Source organism: Octopus bimaculoides, chromosome 12, assembly GCF_046866305.1.
Source record: "Octopus bimaculoides isolate indiv1 chromosome 12, ASM4686630v1, whole genome shotgun sequence".
In the NCBI taxonomy this organism is placed as follows: domain Eukaryota; kingdom Metazoa; phylum Mollusca; class Cephalopoda; order Octopoda; family Octopodidae; genus Octopus; species Octopus bimaculoides.
This window is the reverse complement of record NC_142939.1, coordinates 33772566-33790604: the sequence shown is the minus strand read 5'-3', so window position 1 is coordinate 33790604 and position 18039 is coordinate 33772566.

Genomic DNA, 18039 nt, shown 5'->3' with positions numbered 1-18039 from the left:
CACATGACCATACCAGCGCAATCGTCTCTCTTGCACACCACATCTGATGCTTCCTATGTCCAATTTTTCTCTCACGGCACTTTTATTCTGTTGAGTATGCACACTAATATTACACATCCAGTTCCTTGCAAGCTTACGCATGTCCTCAACATTCATGGCCCATGTTTCACTGCCATGCAGCATCGCTGTTCGTACACATGTGTCATACAGTCTGCCTTTTACTCTGAGCGAGAGGCCCGTTGTCACCAGCAGAGGTAAGAGCTCTCTGAACTTTGCCCAGGCTATTCTTATTCTAGCAGCTACACTTTCAGAGCACCCACCCCCGTTACTCACTTGGTCACCTAGATAACAGAAACTATTAACTACTTTTAGTTTTTCTCCCTGGAATGTGGCAGAAGTTGTTCTCTGCACATTTTCAGTGTTTATTGCTCCTGAGCATCTGCCACATACAAAAACTATCTTCCTAGTTAGCCTTCCTTTGATATTGCTGCACCACTTATTCGTCCATAGCTTACACTGGGTACATCTTATAGAGTTTCCACCTATGCTTTTTCTACAGATTGAGCAGGACCATCTACCTGAAGGGGTTTGTGGTTTGTTTGCTTTTCTACTTAGGTTTTAGCTAGGTTGACTCTAAGGCCTTTCGAGTCTAATCGTAGCTTCCACACCTGAAATTTCTCCTCTAGTTCTGATAGTGACTCAACAATTAGAGCAAGGTCATCAGCATAGAGGAGCTTCCAGGGGCATTCTGTCTTGAATTCCTCTGTTATTGCCTGGAGGACTGTGATAAATAGGAGGGGGCTGAGTACTGAGCCTTGGTGGACCCCTACCTCTTCCCAGTATATATATATATATATATATATATATTGGTACCTTGTTGTACCATTCTTATGAATTTATATATATATATATATATATATATATATATATAATAATAATAATAATAATATAGATTTAATCAAAAGATTAAATGTGGTACTTAAAATGTTAGTGGCACCAGAATTTGGTAGGGTAAAATCCCAAAACAAAATCAAGAGATTTGGTGAATTAAATTTGAAGAAAGCAACAAAAATGTATTAGGTTATAGCAGTATGTATGCTTCATACAAGCTTCATTGATTTATGTAGTGAGAACACTACATAAGATGTGTAATGAAAATGTACTCCTCAGCTGCATAATGGAAGTTCATTTCAGTAAGCCATTTTGTAAATGTGTACAAATACAAGAGTAGGAGATGACTGGGATGTTAATCAACAGTCTAGTGAACCAAACAGGAATCCACCTGCTACAACCATTTTTTAAACCTAAATCAGAGAAACAGAGATGTGAAATGGAACAAAATGTACAAGAACAACCGAAAATTATCAATCCTAAGTATTACACAAACTAAAATTCTAGCAAGAGGTCTAAAGTTTTGTCCAATCCCTTGCAGATCGAACCTGAATGAAATTAAGGATAACACTATGGATTTCTGTTGAAAATTATGCCTCACAGAAGCACTTCACAACTGCACCAGTGATGATGACTCAATAGTAAAAAGCAAAAAGGTAGAAATAAAGCACTTGATGCTTTTTGTGAACGCATTACCAATTTTCCTTTTAATACCCTACAAAAACAACGAATTAAATCCAACCTTAATGTAAACGAATGGAAAGATCTAATTGGGTTAAAGAAGCCGACAAAGGAAGTGCAGTGTGGTGATGGACACAGAGTATTACAAAAGTTTAATACTCTCTATGTTGGAAAATGATATTTTCTATGAGAAGACAGCACAATACAACCCACAGTAGACACTTAAAAAATTATCCTCCTTACTTCAAATACATGGAAAGGGCCTCATTAAAAATGAAATTGACTATTTATCCAATTTTAAATACAGACCTAATCTATTCTACGGATTACCTAAAATATACAAAAATCTACATATTTGTCAAGCTTGCAAAGTGCCTTAATGTTCCTCCCCCTACTGACCTCAAACTGAGACCCATCATTGCTGGCCCTGCTTGTGAAACCCAACGTTTGAGCAACTTGTTCGACATCTTACTCAAACCGTTTCTAAAATATGTGAAAAGCTTCATCAGGGATGACTTAGATGTGCTTAACCACCTCCCGAAGACAATAAATGAAGGAATCCTGTTAGTATCATTTGATGTGGTGAATTTGTACACCAATATCCCACACGATTATGGTATAGAAGCAATCACCTTCTGGCTAGAAATTACCCAGAAGAGATTCCAGGATGCATGAACCACAGATTCATAATCGCAGCACTCAAATTCATCCTACTGAACAACTACTTCTTGTTTGATACAGTTTACTATCGACAAAAGTATGGAATTGCAATGGGAACCCGAGTTGCTCCACTGATTGTGAACCTTGTAATGGATTACCTAGAACTTACAATATACCAATCATCACTACAAAAATATGGCACCTCATTTCATTATTATTTAAAGGAGAAGTGGAAGAGGTATTTGGACAATTGCTTTATACTTTGGAAAGACAGCATGGACAAACTCCTAGATTTCAAAATAATGCTTAACAATATTAATAGCAACATACAATTCACCAGGGAGAACAGCAGTAAACAACTCTCTTTTCTTGACATCCTAATTAAAATAGTCAATAATCACATCGAAATGGACATCTTCTATAAATCCACAGATTCAAAACAATACCTATTATTCAACTCATGCCACCCCAAACACATAAAAATTAATATACCTTATAATCTAGTGAAAAGAATCTGTATCATAGTTTTGGACACCTATACTTGTAAACGAAGACTCCTTGAATTCAGATCAATACTAATCAAAAGACATTACCCAATATCATTAATAAATTATGGCATTAAATGAGCTAAAGAAATAGATATACGAGCATCAAGGGAAGTCAACCGAAATACTAAACCAGACTTTAAAATACTCCCATACATCTCCACACATAACCCTAGAAACAACGAAGCCTTTAACGTTCTCATCCAAAATCTTCCCGTCCTCACAAGAGATAAAACAATGAACAAAATTTTAGGCTCGCACAAAATTATCAAAATCAAAATGCAACCTAAATCATTGAAAAAATTATTAACCAGCGCAAGACTATATCCATTAACAGCAGAACCAAAAGTGAAAAAATGTGGTCGACCTAACTGTGGTACATACCCCCACTTTTTTAAGAGCTCAGAGATCCACTTTAAACAAGGTGAAATATTTAAGATTAAATCAAATTTCACCTGTGCCTCAAAAATCTAATCTATGCCATTACATGCTTAGAGTGTGGTAATCATTATATTGGCCAAACAGGAATATCACTCCGCCGAAGAACCACTCTTTACAAAGAACAAATCCTCCACCCACAATAAAGACAGATAGAAGAGGGCATTTATCCCAGGTTCTGTGATGTTTAAACTAAAGTGTCATTGAAGTTGAATCTTACCAGATACTGAAAAATTGCTGAGAAAATGGATATTTTGAAAAAGTTGAATTTGAATGCATGGTCTTTGAGAAGCTCTCAATAACAGAAAGATATATATTCTCCTCAACAAACTACAGTTTACTGATAATATTTTCATTAGACAATTTTGTCTTTATAATTCCAACTATTTTTTTAGAGGCTTTTTATATTCTCTAAATTTTGTACAAATCTCTAGTCACTATCCTCTCTTTTGCATGTATGTGTGTGTTTGACTCTGTTACTGTGTATTTGTCCTCCTGTTCATATCATGTCTTGTATTCTCACTTGACCTGACCTATACAAGCTCTACTGTGTCCTCACAGACTCTTCATTTCTTCCCTCATCCTGCAACTCACAAACTAATCACACAACATCTTTGTTTTCTCTCTTACTTTCTTCTCATGCTAGCTGCTCCACACCCACCTCCACTATATTACGCCACCCCTAACAGTTTTTTGCCTAAAATAATGACAACTCTATAATTTATCTCTCTCCAACGAAATACTAAACTTCTTTTCTCCCTCACCACATAAAGTTTTTCACTGTTATGTTAGTTATATTATTTTTTGCCTACCATATAACATCATTAGTTTCCTCTGATTCTGCTGTTTTACTGCAGTTTTATTGTTTATAGCAAAACATTTTCCAACATAAAATAAAATACATTATTTTATGACCAAATTATAAACCATTGTTATTTGTTGAGTAGGAAATTTACAAATATTGAAATCAATCATTTACTAAATTCATGTAGAGCCTTTAATATAAGCTTATTTAATAACATCTTGTTTTAATTTTTTTTATACCTACTTTAGAATAAAATCAAGTCTATCTATTACATTATAAAGCCAGTCTGTTTAAATCATATTGATGATTGAATCTGACCTAAGAATGATCTTCTTCACCATTATTGATGTAACTATTCAAAGCTAATTTATTTCTATTTTCTATGTTTAAACAAAGTCTATATAGTAGGCTTTAAGATATAAAGAACAAATAACTTATTCATATTGGAGATACTATCTTTATATAACTGCTTTTAAGCCTCCATATTCAAACAATTCTTGCAGCTTGAAGCAGTTCACCTTGCTACTATTAATTTACTTTTTGAAGGCAATTATTATTATCTCTCAAAGAATTTCTGTGATAATGTTCTGAGAAGAATCACCATTGGTTTAAAATTATTTCAGCACATAGTCAGCCCACGAGTTGTGTAGGTTGTGGATGTAATCGTTTTTTCTTTTGCTTTTCTCGTTTTGTTTTAATTTCACCAACTGCTGTTCATTCCTGTCTCCAATTATAACCTTTTACACTACAAAGCCAAATTGTCTTCAATGTGGCAGACTTCTGCACTTTTAGCCTGTCATCTGATCTTTAGTTTCATGTTTTATAATCTAGTGGTTATTAAACTAAAACAAAATATTTAGCCTTTCTTTATTGGTTGTTCTATGCTATGATTTTTCTTGCTATGGTTTATTAACTTTATTTTCACATTGAAATTCTAATCAGATTTGCCTTTGGTCCTGATATCTGATTAGCTAATCAAGTGACTTTAACCACTTCTTACAAAACTTGTTTTTCAGTACTTTTGAAAATACTTCAATGTCTTGCAAATAATTTATATGCATTGCTTAACTGTCGAATTAAATAGCAACACACTATCTTTATTTAAATCACATAACCAGGAAATCAATAAGAATAGCATATCCAGTCTGCTTTATTTTCCTTAATGATTGAGTACTAGTTCACTTCTATTATTGCTGTTAATTGCTTTACTCATTTCCTAAACAGCTTGCATCCCTAATTATCTCACAGTGCTTCTCACTTATTTAAGTAAACTTAACACCTAGCTCATCAGTTAATTTTCAAGTACATATTTCAAGTACTATTCTGTTTTCTCTATATATCTTATATCTAACTTACTCTTCAATTATCTGCATTTAGAAACCATTTCCCAGCCATATTGTTGGCTGCTTACTTGGTTTTCACTTCAGATGTAGATATTTTTCATGTTCTGGTTTAAATGTACTTCATATTCAAGGTTAAATATATACTTTACATGTTACCTATACTTCAAGTATGGATACTTTTTTATATTTAGATGTGGTTCCTGCTGATGTACACCAAGTGTGTCGATGTACTTCATGTAAATGTACTTTACATAAATGTTGTTTCTATTTGGGTACTTTAAGCCATATAATATATTACGTCTTGATATACCCAGTGATTCTGAAATTCTCCTATTTTGCAAAATGTATGTATTTAGTTATTAAAACTGACAAGTAATTGGATTCCCAAACATTTTACACTGGAAAAGTGCAGGTCTAAAATCTTTTCTAATCCTCTACAGACACAGTTGAATCAACAACCAAGCAGCTTTACCACCAAAGATACACACCCTCTTTTGGTAAATTTCAAAACTTTTGGATAGCAGCCATAAACAAAGGTAATTCTGGTGAACTTGTGGAAATGTTGCAACAGAAATGAATGGATGTATGTTGCTTTCAAGAGATAGGATGGGAGGGATCTTTAACCAAATTCCTCACCGGCAAGAGAGAGCAGTACAAATTCTTCTGGATGAGTAACTGTGATATCAGAGGTGAAATAGACATATTGTCAGCTGAGAGAAGGATAGATAAGATAACTGAGATAGTCACAGTTTGCACAAAAGGATGATTTAGTTGAGATTAATTATAAATAGTTCAAGAGCAACTTTTATCTCAGCATATGCCATATAAACAGGATTGCCCGAAGAACAGGACTATTTCTGTGAAACTCTTCTGCAGATAACCTTGATGACAACTGACAGCAACATCATGACCAACCACTTCAATGGGTTTGTTGGCCAACACATTGATAGCTTCTATGACATACGTGGAAGCTATGATTTTGATTTTAAAAAATAAGGTTGGTGTGAGACCCCTGGAGTTCTGTGATGCAAGTGATGTAACAATTTGCAACACACACTTTAGGAAACCAGGGAAAATACCTAATTCCTTACCAATCTGGTAAAATCCATTACTCAGATAACATTCTCAAAAGAAAACAGGATGGAAAAGCTATTGTAAATAACAAAATTTTCCTGATAAATAATGCTCTATGCAGCATAGATTAGTGGATAGTAACTACAGAGCAAGGCAAGAACAGAAGCAAAATACGACATGGTGAAAGAGATATGGGAATTAAAAGATCCTACAATTTTAGATAGATTTAGCAAAATATTAAATGATACTTATGGTTGTATGGAGGAAAATTTAGATATCTATAGCCAAAGAGGGCAACTGCAAATTTCAATGAAATTACCTGCATAGGAATACAGAACAGACATGTGGATGGAGCAAAGTCCTTGTCAAACTGAAAGTAACATGGTAGTGGCATAATATGATTGATAAAATGGAAGAAATTAAAAGACAATCTTGGAAAACCTAGAAGGAAAGTGATATTAGGAAGTAGCACTGCTGAATATAGAGAATGCATGAGATAAAGAAGAGTTATCTCATGCTGACCTACAGAGGGACCAGCAATTCAAGTTGCTAGCAATGTGTTAAATAAAGGGACCAAGAACAGGAAAAGAGTTAAAGCTATGGATCTATGAGGGATAGTTCTAGAAATGCTGAAAATATTTGGTGAGGTAGGATATATGATTATCACCAGGAAACTTTATCAAGTTATATAGGAAGGTATCAATTCAAATGACTGACATAGCAGTATCATTGTAAACATCTACAGAGGCAAAGGTGATGGATTAGAGAGACATAACCACAGGGGAATCAAACTAATATACCTTTGACTGAAGCATAGAACAGTTGATCAGTGACACAACAGACCTTGATGAACTGTAGATTTTCATTGTCTTGGGGATAGGTACACAGATGTAGTTTTCCAAGTGAGAAAACTTGGCTAAGAGTAAACCACTATTCTTGGCTGTTGTTGATTTGGAAAAGGCATTTGATAGGGTACCCAACTCAGTAAATTGTGGTACCAAGGCAATCAGATAGATATGAAAAGCTTGCAAAGGCAGTACAGGTTACACATAAAATGCAAGAAGTAAAGTGTGAGTTGACAATGATTTAGTGTAAAAGTTGGAGATCAAAAAGGTTCAGTCATCAGCCCATTACATCTTAGTGTCAGAGCAACAGTTGGAAATAAACTTTATATGTGATAGATGCACTGGAACTGTATGCATTATGAGTATACCAGAAATAGTTTCCCTAAAATTAACAAGAAGGTTGCTCTGAAAGTATAGCTGCCAGATTAGGAATGATTTTGAGAAAGTTTCAGGACCTTCTAATGCTGCTACAAGTGTCTTTTCTCTTAGAGTGAAGGGTAGATTGCATGACACCTGTGGCTGAACTGTTATACTGCATAGTAGAGAGACATAATCTTTGAATGTAAAGTACTTGGAAAGATTGGAAAGAAATGAAGTGAGCTCGCTCTGTTGGATGTGCAATGTTAGTGTACCTACAATGTGCTGAGAAAAATACTGGGTATAAGAGAAATCAAATGTAGTGTACAAGAAAGAAGACTGCACTGGTAAGGATATATGATGTGTATGGATGAGAATAACTGTATGAAGATGTAAAGAAGTGCTGATCACTTAATGTGGAAGGAGAAGCCCCAGAAGACATGGAACAATTGGTGAAGGTTAATCTCAAGACTTTGAACTTCATGAAGAACCAGGATAACAGGATAATGTGTTTACACACACACACACACACACACACACACACACACATATGTGTGTGTGTGTAAATATATATAAATATTAAAAAAATTTAAAGTTATCTGTACAGATTTTCTATAGAAATTAGAGCCAGCATTGACAGTTATGATGTTTTGTATATGAATACATCTATGTAAACAATGCAGTCTAAGATAGAAAAACAGGTAATGGGTGTATATGCATATTTTAGAAGTTATTGTTCCTTCTTCAGCACCACATCCATGAACATATTGCTTAAATAGGCACTAAATTTAGCAGTAAACTTGTAGAAGTTATTGAATTGCACTGCTAATACATGTAGGATACAGTATTGGCTTATAAGCCTTTAATATACTTGGTAGTATATTATGTTGCATAACAAAATGTACTGTTCCTGCTGGCAATTGATATACATATATATCATCATCATCATCATCATCATCATCATCATTTGACATCCGTTTTTCCTGCTTGCATGAGTTGGTTGGTTTGACATGGAGCTGGCCAGCTAGGGAGCTGTCATACACCAATTGTCTGTTTTGGGATGGCTTCTATGGCTGGATGCTCTTCCTAATGCCACCCACTTTACAGTGTGTGCTGGGTGCTTTTTACATGCCACTGACATGGGTGTATAGTATGTGTATAACTGTACCTTTTGCCTGATTTTCGTTCTCTTAAAACACCCCACCCACTGCCCACTAACCGTAATTCTTCCTTGGTAACTTTCTTATTACTACCTGGCTCCATTCCACTTGAATTCCATCTTTCATCCATTAATATTTTTCTTACCAGCCATACTTTCAGTACTCACATCTCACCTCTTTGTGCTACCAAATCATCTCAGCTCCTCTACCATTTTACATCTCTCAACCACCTAATGCACTATGCCTGCCTCTCTCTCTCTTCTCCTCTCCACACTCCTGCAACTTACCCAACCAGCCTTTCACCTGTTTATGTACTCTCATTACTATTCTGCTGCTCTGCACTGTCAGCCTTACATACCTGTGACTTATGCATCATTGATATCTCCCTTTTGCTACATTCACCCTTCAACGCTATTCAATATTTACTGTGACTGCCTTTCTCCTCACACCTATTCAACATCTCTCAGTCATCCTGTACTCTTGCATCCTCCACTCATCAATACTCCTGGTCCTTCTTCCACTCACTGCAACCCAATTCATACCTTGAAGCTCCATCCTGACACCTCCTTACTACTATTTTTATCTGTGCCCAGCTCCATCAGATTACTCAACTCTCTCTTCTAAGATGTGAGTTGTCATGTCTCTACTGCAAGAAATCTACTCTATTCTCACTTCTGCTCTCAAACATTTCCTACACATCTCCAAGCAAAAAGCTGCTCTCTCTGACTTCATATACTTGCAAACAACATGACAACCTCACTAGTGCTGGTGGCATGAAAAAAGCACCCATTATATATTGTGAAGAGACTGGTAATAGGAATGATATCCAGCCATAAAAATCATGCCAAAATAGACACTGGAGCACAATGTAGTCCTTGGTTCCATCAGATTCTTTCAAACTGTCCAACCCATGCCAATATAGAATACGGACATTAAATGATGATGATGGTGAGGTGGAGGAGGAAGATTTGGGTGATGTTCCCATTTTGTGATAAAAATCTGAAGTAAAACTTCTGATATTTGTACATCGAATGGATTACATTAGGCAAAAGAATAATTTTATTTTCAACATTTGATATCTTGTTGACATTTATATTTGCTATGAAATAAAAGGAAGAAAGCTTAAAGAATATAAAATTTTGGGAAAGAATCAAATTGTACAATTATCACAAATTTCTTTAATTTGCTTGCATCCTCCACTGATTTGTTGATCTTAAGCACATATCTGAGGCCCATTTCCAAAAGTTTAAAACACATTCTTGATTCTGAGAGATAGTGATTTATTATTGATTTTTATATTCATTACCTGATGTTAATACATAACATTTTGTTAAATAATTCTGATAATTTACTACCTGTGTATACATAAATCAATGAACAGATATTATATCGATATTCATAAATACCTTGTTTTCTAATTAGTGGGTCAGTGTTACTATTTTAATATTTCATATGTACACTACTTATTATCATTTTCTAGATAACTTCAGTGAAGTGTAGAGGACTGTTATTCACGTGGTCTTAAAGAAAAATTCAATAATTAAAATTATGAACAAGACAGGCGTGGCTATGTGGTAAGAAGTTTGCTTCTGAACCATATGATTCTAGATTTAGTCCCGCTTCATGGCACCTTGGCCAAGAGACTTCTACTATAGCCTTGGGCTGATCAAAGCCTTCTGAATGAATTTAGTAGAAGGAAACTGAAAAAAGCCTGTTATATATATATGTGTATATATATATATATATATATATATATATGTTATATGTATATATGTGTATGTAATTGTTCCCCACTACCACTTGACAACCAGTATTAATGTGTTTACATCTCTGTAAGTTAGTGGTTCAGCAAAAGAGACTGATAGAATAAGTACTAGGTTTAAAAAAAAAGTACTGGGGTGATTAATCTGACAAAAATTTCTCAAAGCTCTGCCCCAGCATAGCCATGATCAAATGACCGAAACAAGTAAAAGATAAAAGAAGACAGATGAATAAAGTTATTGTTTTATTTACAGTAAGTATTTTACATTTTTTTAAATATATAATATATATATATGCATATTTAAGGATGACTAATATGTGTTTCAAATCAATTTCTAACTGATTTTATAGCCAACTTGAACACTTAAGAATCAATGAAATGTATTTCTTTTATTCTATACTTTCTATTATTATTACTGGTTTGAGAAATGTCAAAGAATTAGGTACAACTTGAAGAACCTGTATAGAAGTGTTCAAGGTTAAAAAAAATTACAGTTAGCAAAAATACTTCAGTTAAAAACATGGAGTGGAAATCTGGCATAAAAGTAAGTATTCAGAGTTAAAAGGATGTTCAAGATTGATGGCAATGTTCAGAGATAACAAAAATACTAAATGTCAAGCAGGATGTTCAGGTTAGCAAATGCTGTATGAGAATGCTCTAAAAATATTGACAGACTCTAGTAATGCTATTTTCTGCAACATTTCCATAACTCTTGAAAGGTAATTTGTCATTGGTCTTAAACAGATAGTTGTATAAAAGCTCCAGTTGTGATTATTATAGTAGAACCATTAAAGTGTCAGAAACAATGCTTTGTAGTATTTCTTTATGTTCTAGTTTCAAGTTCTGCCAAGGTCAACTTTTCATCCTTTTGGAGTCAATAAAAATAAGTATTAGTCAAGTATTGGAAGCTAAGTGCAATGACTAACCTTTTCCCTGGCTTTGAGTGTAAATGACAAATTATTATTATTATTATTATTATTATTATTATTATTATTATTATTATTATTATTATCATTATTTTCATTATTATTATTATTATTATTATTATTATTATTATTATTATTATTATTATTATTATTATTATTATTATTATTATTATTATTATTACAAGAGGGGTGAGCTGGCAGAATCATTAGCACATCAAGCAAAATTCTTAGCAGCATTTTTCTAGCTCTTTACATTCTTAGTTCAAATTTCATCGAGATTAATTTTGCTTTTAATCCTTTCAGGAGGTTCAAAATTTCTGGCTTTGTGCCTAAAGTTGAAAGAATTATTATTATTGTACTTCACACAGTTCCTAAAAATTGGTTTGATTTTCTTTTAAGATCTTTATGTCAGGTCTAAGACTTCAGACAGAAAAAATCTCCCACAGGATATGAAAAATGCCTAATGTGAGAGTTTTTTTGTACAATGTTGATATTTCATTTGATTTAATCTGGTCAAGAAATTGTGGCAATGTCACTGGAATAGACCCCAGTGTTTCAAAACAACAGGAATAATCTAACAATGGGGTTCCACATTCTTTCTAGTTCATAGTTGGTAATCTTTCCTACTTCTTAATCTGTTACATTATGGAACTCTGGAATTGTTATGTTAATAATGATAGTTTCGTGGGACTCTTTGACCACTAACACAATGTCCAGTCATTGATCACTCTGTTTGTGCATTAAAGTCCCACAGAATTTTCACACTGTTGTTCTCCATGACTGGCTGTGTCCTGTGTTCATATTATTTCTAATCCATAGAGTTTACAGGGACTCTATGTAAATGTACTGAGTTACTTTGTTGTGGTGGCCTTTCTATTCACATTGAGCACATTGTCTACACCTCTCCTATACAAGTGGCATTTGTCCCTTTCAGTAATCTTGTAGATAGACTTCTTTATGGAGTTGGTCACAAAGACTTGGTCCTGAGCTAAAATAAGAACACTTTGTTTCCTTTTTAGTTCTCTTCTTCTTGCCATGTCCATGAATCATCTGTCTTCACACTCCCAGTTTCCCTTTCAAACTTTTCCTGTTCGTCCATTGATCTCCAATCTCTTTCATTTTATACTTTTACTTTGAATGAATCTTTGACTTCAATATTCTCCTTCTTAAACTCATTGACTTAGTAATATATTGAATCAAAACCTCTTTGCTGCTTACCAGATACAAATCCAGCGTTTGTCTTTTTACAACATATTTCAGTTTGCTAATCATACTCCTACTGTGCTGTCTTTTTGTCCATGTAAAGTGTGTTTTGTTTGCTTTTGGTTGGAGGAAATTTGCACAACAATTTCTGTGTACCTTGGTCAATTTCATCAAATTCCTCTAGTGTCCCACCAAGGATGGCTCCACTGTAGTGAACCACAGCTATGCCTCAGGTATTGATGCCACATACAAGGCTTTGGGAATTAAACTTAGTCTTCAGGCCCTTACCCTGTCTATCAAAGTAGGTATGTCAAAGGTCTGTCAAAGTAGGTGTCCTTCATACCTAGACATTATATCTAAATCCAATACTTTTGGATACTTGTATCTTGTGTCTTCTGGGTCTGGGTGTCATTCTTTTTTTCCATTGGGTAATACTATTCCACAGCTATTTCCCTATTTTCCTCTTTGTGATGTCCATCTCCAGCTGGATGTCTGTACTCACAACATATGTAATTTGCACAGACTTACCCTTCCTCCCAAATTTCAGGTCTTGTCTTGTGTTTATAATAGAAAGAATTCATCATCATCGTCATCGTCATCATCATCATCTTCTTCTTCTTCTTCTTCTTCTTCTTCTTCTTCTTCTTCTTCTTCTTCTTCTTCTTCTTCTTCTTCTGCTGCTGCTGCTGCTGCTGCTAAACTGGCAGAATCATTAGAGCATTAGGAAACATTCTTTATGATATTTCTTCTGGCTTTTGACATTGAGTTCAATTCCTGCTAAGATCAATTTTACTTTTCTTTCCTCTTAAATCTATAAAATAAGCACGAGTCTAGTAGCTGGCCTTCTTTTGAAATCAAAAATCAAAAACAGTTTCTTGAAGTCTTGGATCAACAAAAGACCAACATTGTGCATTTTGTATCTGAAATGCAGTCAGACAGTTGCTGTCCTTTGACTAGTCGAGCACTGCAACCAGAGAGCTAGTGGTGTGTAATAGCAATAACATTCTTGGGAAACTCTAGGAGTTGATTAGGATAAAAGTAGGTGATATCTTATGAAAGACTTACTGGAATGGAGGCCACTATATCTATAGATAAAAAAATCCTTGATCTGTTAGTATCCAAGCATTGCTTAGTTATCTTTTATCTTTTACCTGTTTCAGTCATTAGACTGCGGCCATGCTGGGGCACCACCTTGAATTTTTAGTTGAATAAATTGACTCCGGTAGTTATTTTCTAAGCTTAGTACTTATTCTATCAGTCTTTTTGTTGAACTACTAAGTTACAGGGATGTAAATACACCAACAGCGGTTGTCAAGTGGTGATTGGGGGACAAACACACACACACACTTGTATATGCAATGGGCTTCTTTCAGTTTCTGTCTACGAAATCCACTCACAAGGCTTCGGTTAGCCTGAGGCTACAGAAAAAAAAACACTTGCCCAAGATGCCATGCAGTGGGACTGAACTCAGAACCATGTGGTTGGGAAGCAAGCTTCTTAACTCATAGCCACTTCTGCACCTAGATAAATGATATGTCCCAGGTGAGGATTAAACTCACAGCCTTCAGATTCCACCATACATATTGCCTGTGTAGGATGAATCCAATTAACAACTGAGTTTATTGAGAGGATCCCCTCAGTACCCACCTTTCACAAGGTGAGGCAGGCAATGTTTCTTTTTTTGGTGTAGATAGCAAAAAAAATTGTGTGGTGAATGGGGCTGAAAAGATTGAGGGCAGACCCCTTCTTCTTTGATGAAGCCATTTGGAAATAAAAGTGATGGTGGAGAAGGAAAAGCTTTCCCCTGTAAATTTTGTTAACAAGTGGCTAACTATGGCAAAAATAGTCAGAATGAATGGAACTAGTCTAAGAATATGCCTGTAGATTGAAGAACAACAGTTGGGGAAGGTCATGTATCTTTAGTGGTTATGGGGATCCATTCTAGATCTGTGGGATTCGTTAATTGATCTCAGTTAGAAGCTCTCTTGTATTAAAATGACTACATAAACATATGTTCTAAAATTTTGTATACTATGTATACTTTTTACCCCAGCTCTTCCCTTCATCTTCTTTATGCAAACCTCCATGCAAATTGTAAACTGTCCTTGTAATGTCCCTCTCATCAAACACCATGTAACAAAAGAAATTATCATTATCATTGTTATTATTATGATAATAATTAGTATTATTGTTGTTGTTGTTGTAATTCAGGGTGGCACTATGAACTGGTATCTTCTACTATAGCCCTGTGTCAACCAAAGTCTTGTGAATGGATTTGGTATATAGAAACTGAAATAAGTATGTGTATGTATGTATGTATGTATATATATGTATGTATATATATATATATATATATATATATATATATGTATGTATGTATATATATATATATATATATATATATATATATATATATATATCAGAAAATGAAATGACAAAGAAATAAACTATTATCTTATGAATTTCGTTAGCTTACAGCTGTTTCTAGTATAAGATGCAGGTAACTCATAATTGAGTGCTGGAATAACACCTTACAACTTAATTAGAGCCTTGAATATGAAGTGCAATTTATTTTGGGGAAAAAATGACATTTGTGCATGTGTAGCTGTGAGGTAAGAAGCTTGCTTCTCAACCACATGGTTCTGGGTTTAGTTCCACTACGTGGCATCTTGGGCAAGGGTTTGTACTATAGCCTCAGGCCAACCAATATCGCACAAAAATAGACTGAGAAAACCATTCCAGAAAGGTTAAGCAGAAGTCGCAAATTCACATACTCTGTTCATCATTTATTAGCACCTGACCTCATGCCTTGCTTTATTTTTCATCTGGCAAGCACTAAGTGCCAGCTCCCTTGCTGCTTGTGAATGGGACATGTTCCTTATGTCAGAAGCTTATTCTGCTGCCAAGTGAGAGAAAGGAAAAAGAGAAAGAGAAAAATAAAGAAATATATAGACACTATGAGAAAAAAAGAGACATACTTTGAGAGAAATAGACAGAAAGATGTATCTTAGAAAAGGCAGGTGTAGATGAATCAAGACATAAATACAACAAGTAGCTGGTAGTAAACATTAATTTCAAGAAGTTGAAAATAAGAAAGAAAATATTCCTTATACTAAACATTAATATTTTTACGTACAAGAATATCTCAATTTAATGATTCCATTGGTTTCAAATATTCTGTTGTTAAATGGAAGATTAAATGAGATGCTTAATAAATGACAGTTATGTTGTCTCTAATGAGATTTGGTTTAAGAAATTCTTTTAAACGTTAAATTAGGAAAATGAAAACAATAATTTGATTAAATAAATAATTAAATAAACCATTTCAAATAATATACACATTTTCTTTTTGTGTTTTGTTTTTCTTTTCCATCATTTTTCACTCAATATTTCTTTCAAACACTTTTAAAGTCCATCATAAGATGTTACTTTGACATTTTGTTTTTGGTTCACTTCAAGTGAGAAGAGTTTCCTTTTCTCGTTAAAAATGTACAAGAGTTCCTTGATGATGTTACGAAGTGTTTTTCTTTACATTATAAGTTTCATAATAGAAAACATAAGATATAACCAGATCTGCTGCAACTTCTCTACTTCATTCATACACAGAATGTTGAAAATTTCAGTAGGATTTTCAATATATACAAAGAACTTTAGAAGCTCTTTAAGATTGAAAGTATAAACAAGAATTTCCATTGTTAGATCTTTTTCAGCTTTTCATAACATTCTTTCATTTCTTTTGTGAACACTTATCCATGTGATAGCAACACATCTTTTATGTCATCTAGTTGCAGCTCATCAGTAATGTCAACAATTGCTTCTGATAAATTGAAAACACAACCTCTGATGACTCTTCAAATCCTTTATAATTATCAATAAATTAAGGGCAGAGTATATTCTACATGTTTTCTATAGTTTACTCTGTGACATTATTATGGACACCTTTTATTACTTTAATTACTTCCATAAGATGGAATGCTTGAAAATTCTTTTAGCATTGGACATCCTGTCTCCTCAAAAGTACTTATTAAATGCTGAAGATAATATGCTCTAAATGTGGCAATAACGCCTTGATCTATTGGTTGCAAAAATATTGTATTCGGTGGAGTAAACATTAACCAGATAATTGGTTGATGTTGTAGATACAAGGTGATTGACATGGTGTATTATTTATATTTAGCAAAGTATGAAATGGAATATTCCTGCTACATAGTGATATGAAAACCAATTTTCCAACACTGAAGCACTTATCCATAGTCTTCCATGTTCTTTCCAGATACCTGAAAGTGTAGCTTTTACAACACTTTATAGTTTTTCCTAGAATTTTGGCATGATTTACAATCTTCACTTATTTTTTAAAACTAAATATCAGTAATTTTTCTTTTGCAATGTGGTTTTGCGCTGTTCTATATTTCACAAATAGGATCACGTCATTGATGTTAAAAATGTAAGTACATGAAACTATATCCTTCTATTATTTCTATATTTTTCATTAAGAAATTCACTGCTTCAGTATAAACCCTCACTGTTTCTCCTTGCTCTTTTACATTATGTTGACTAGCTTCTTTATTTCCTTCTATAAAATCAGATACTAGACAAGAAGATAATAGCTTTTCTGTATGAGGAATAATAGTGACTAGTTCTAGGACAGTGCAGATATAATTTCATTCAAATATGTTTTACTTTACCCATTAAAGTTATACAGCTGACTGACCCCCACCTCTAAAAATTGGGAAGCTAAATCTTCAGTAACTCTAGCTGTCATTTATGATTTCAAATGTTGTTCCTAAAGTTTTCCATTCCTTTATATTATCAATAGCAGTCACTGTTGTACTATTTTCATGATGACATACAAGAAGTAGGTTTGCTAATTTAAAATCCAGCTAATTAGATATGTTGTGTTTGTAGCCAAATATTGAGGATGACCCTGATGCATCACTGGTAGCAGTGATGGCAGGTGACTTAAAACTCGTAACCATACTGAGGAGCAGTCCACTACAATGGATATCTTTGTGACAGCTAATTTTTGTGTTTTTCCTAAGATGGCTCTAAATTCATGAACAATCTGCCAAATTCACTATTTCCTTTAGATATATGACAGGCTTCCACACAGTTTCTGCTCCTCAATTTCACTCACAAGTTATGAGCCAACCCAAAGTTATGGTAGAAGACATTACTTAAGGCTTCACAGAATAGATTTAATCTTCATACCACATGGCTGTGAAGCAAGATCCTTAACAACAAACCAATTGTTTTCATCCATTAGCATTAAGAATTAATTACCAAGTTTGGCCACTGTTAAGAGGGTATGTTGTTGTAGTTTAGCTTCCAGTCAAACCTCATCAAGCAGAC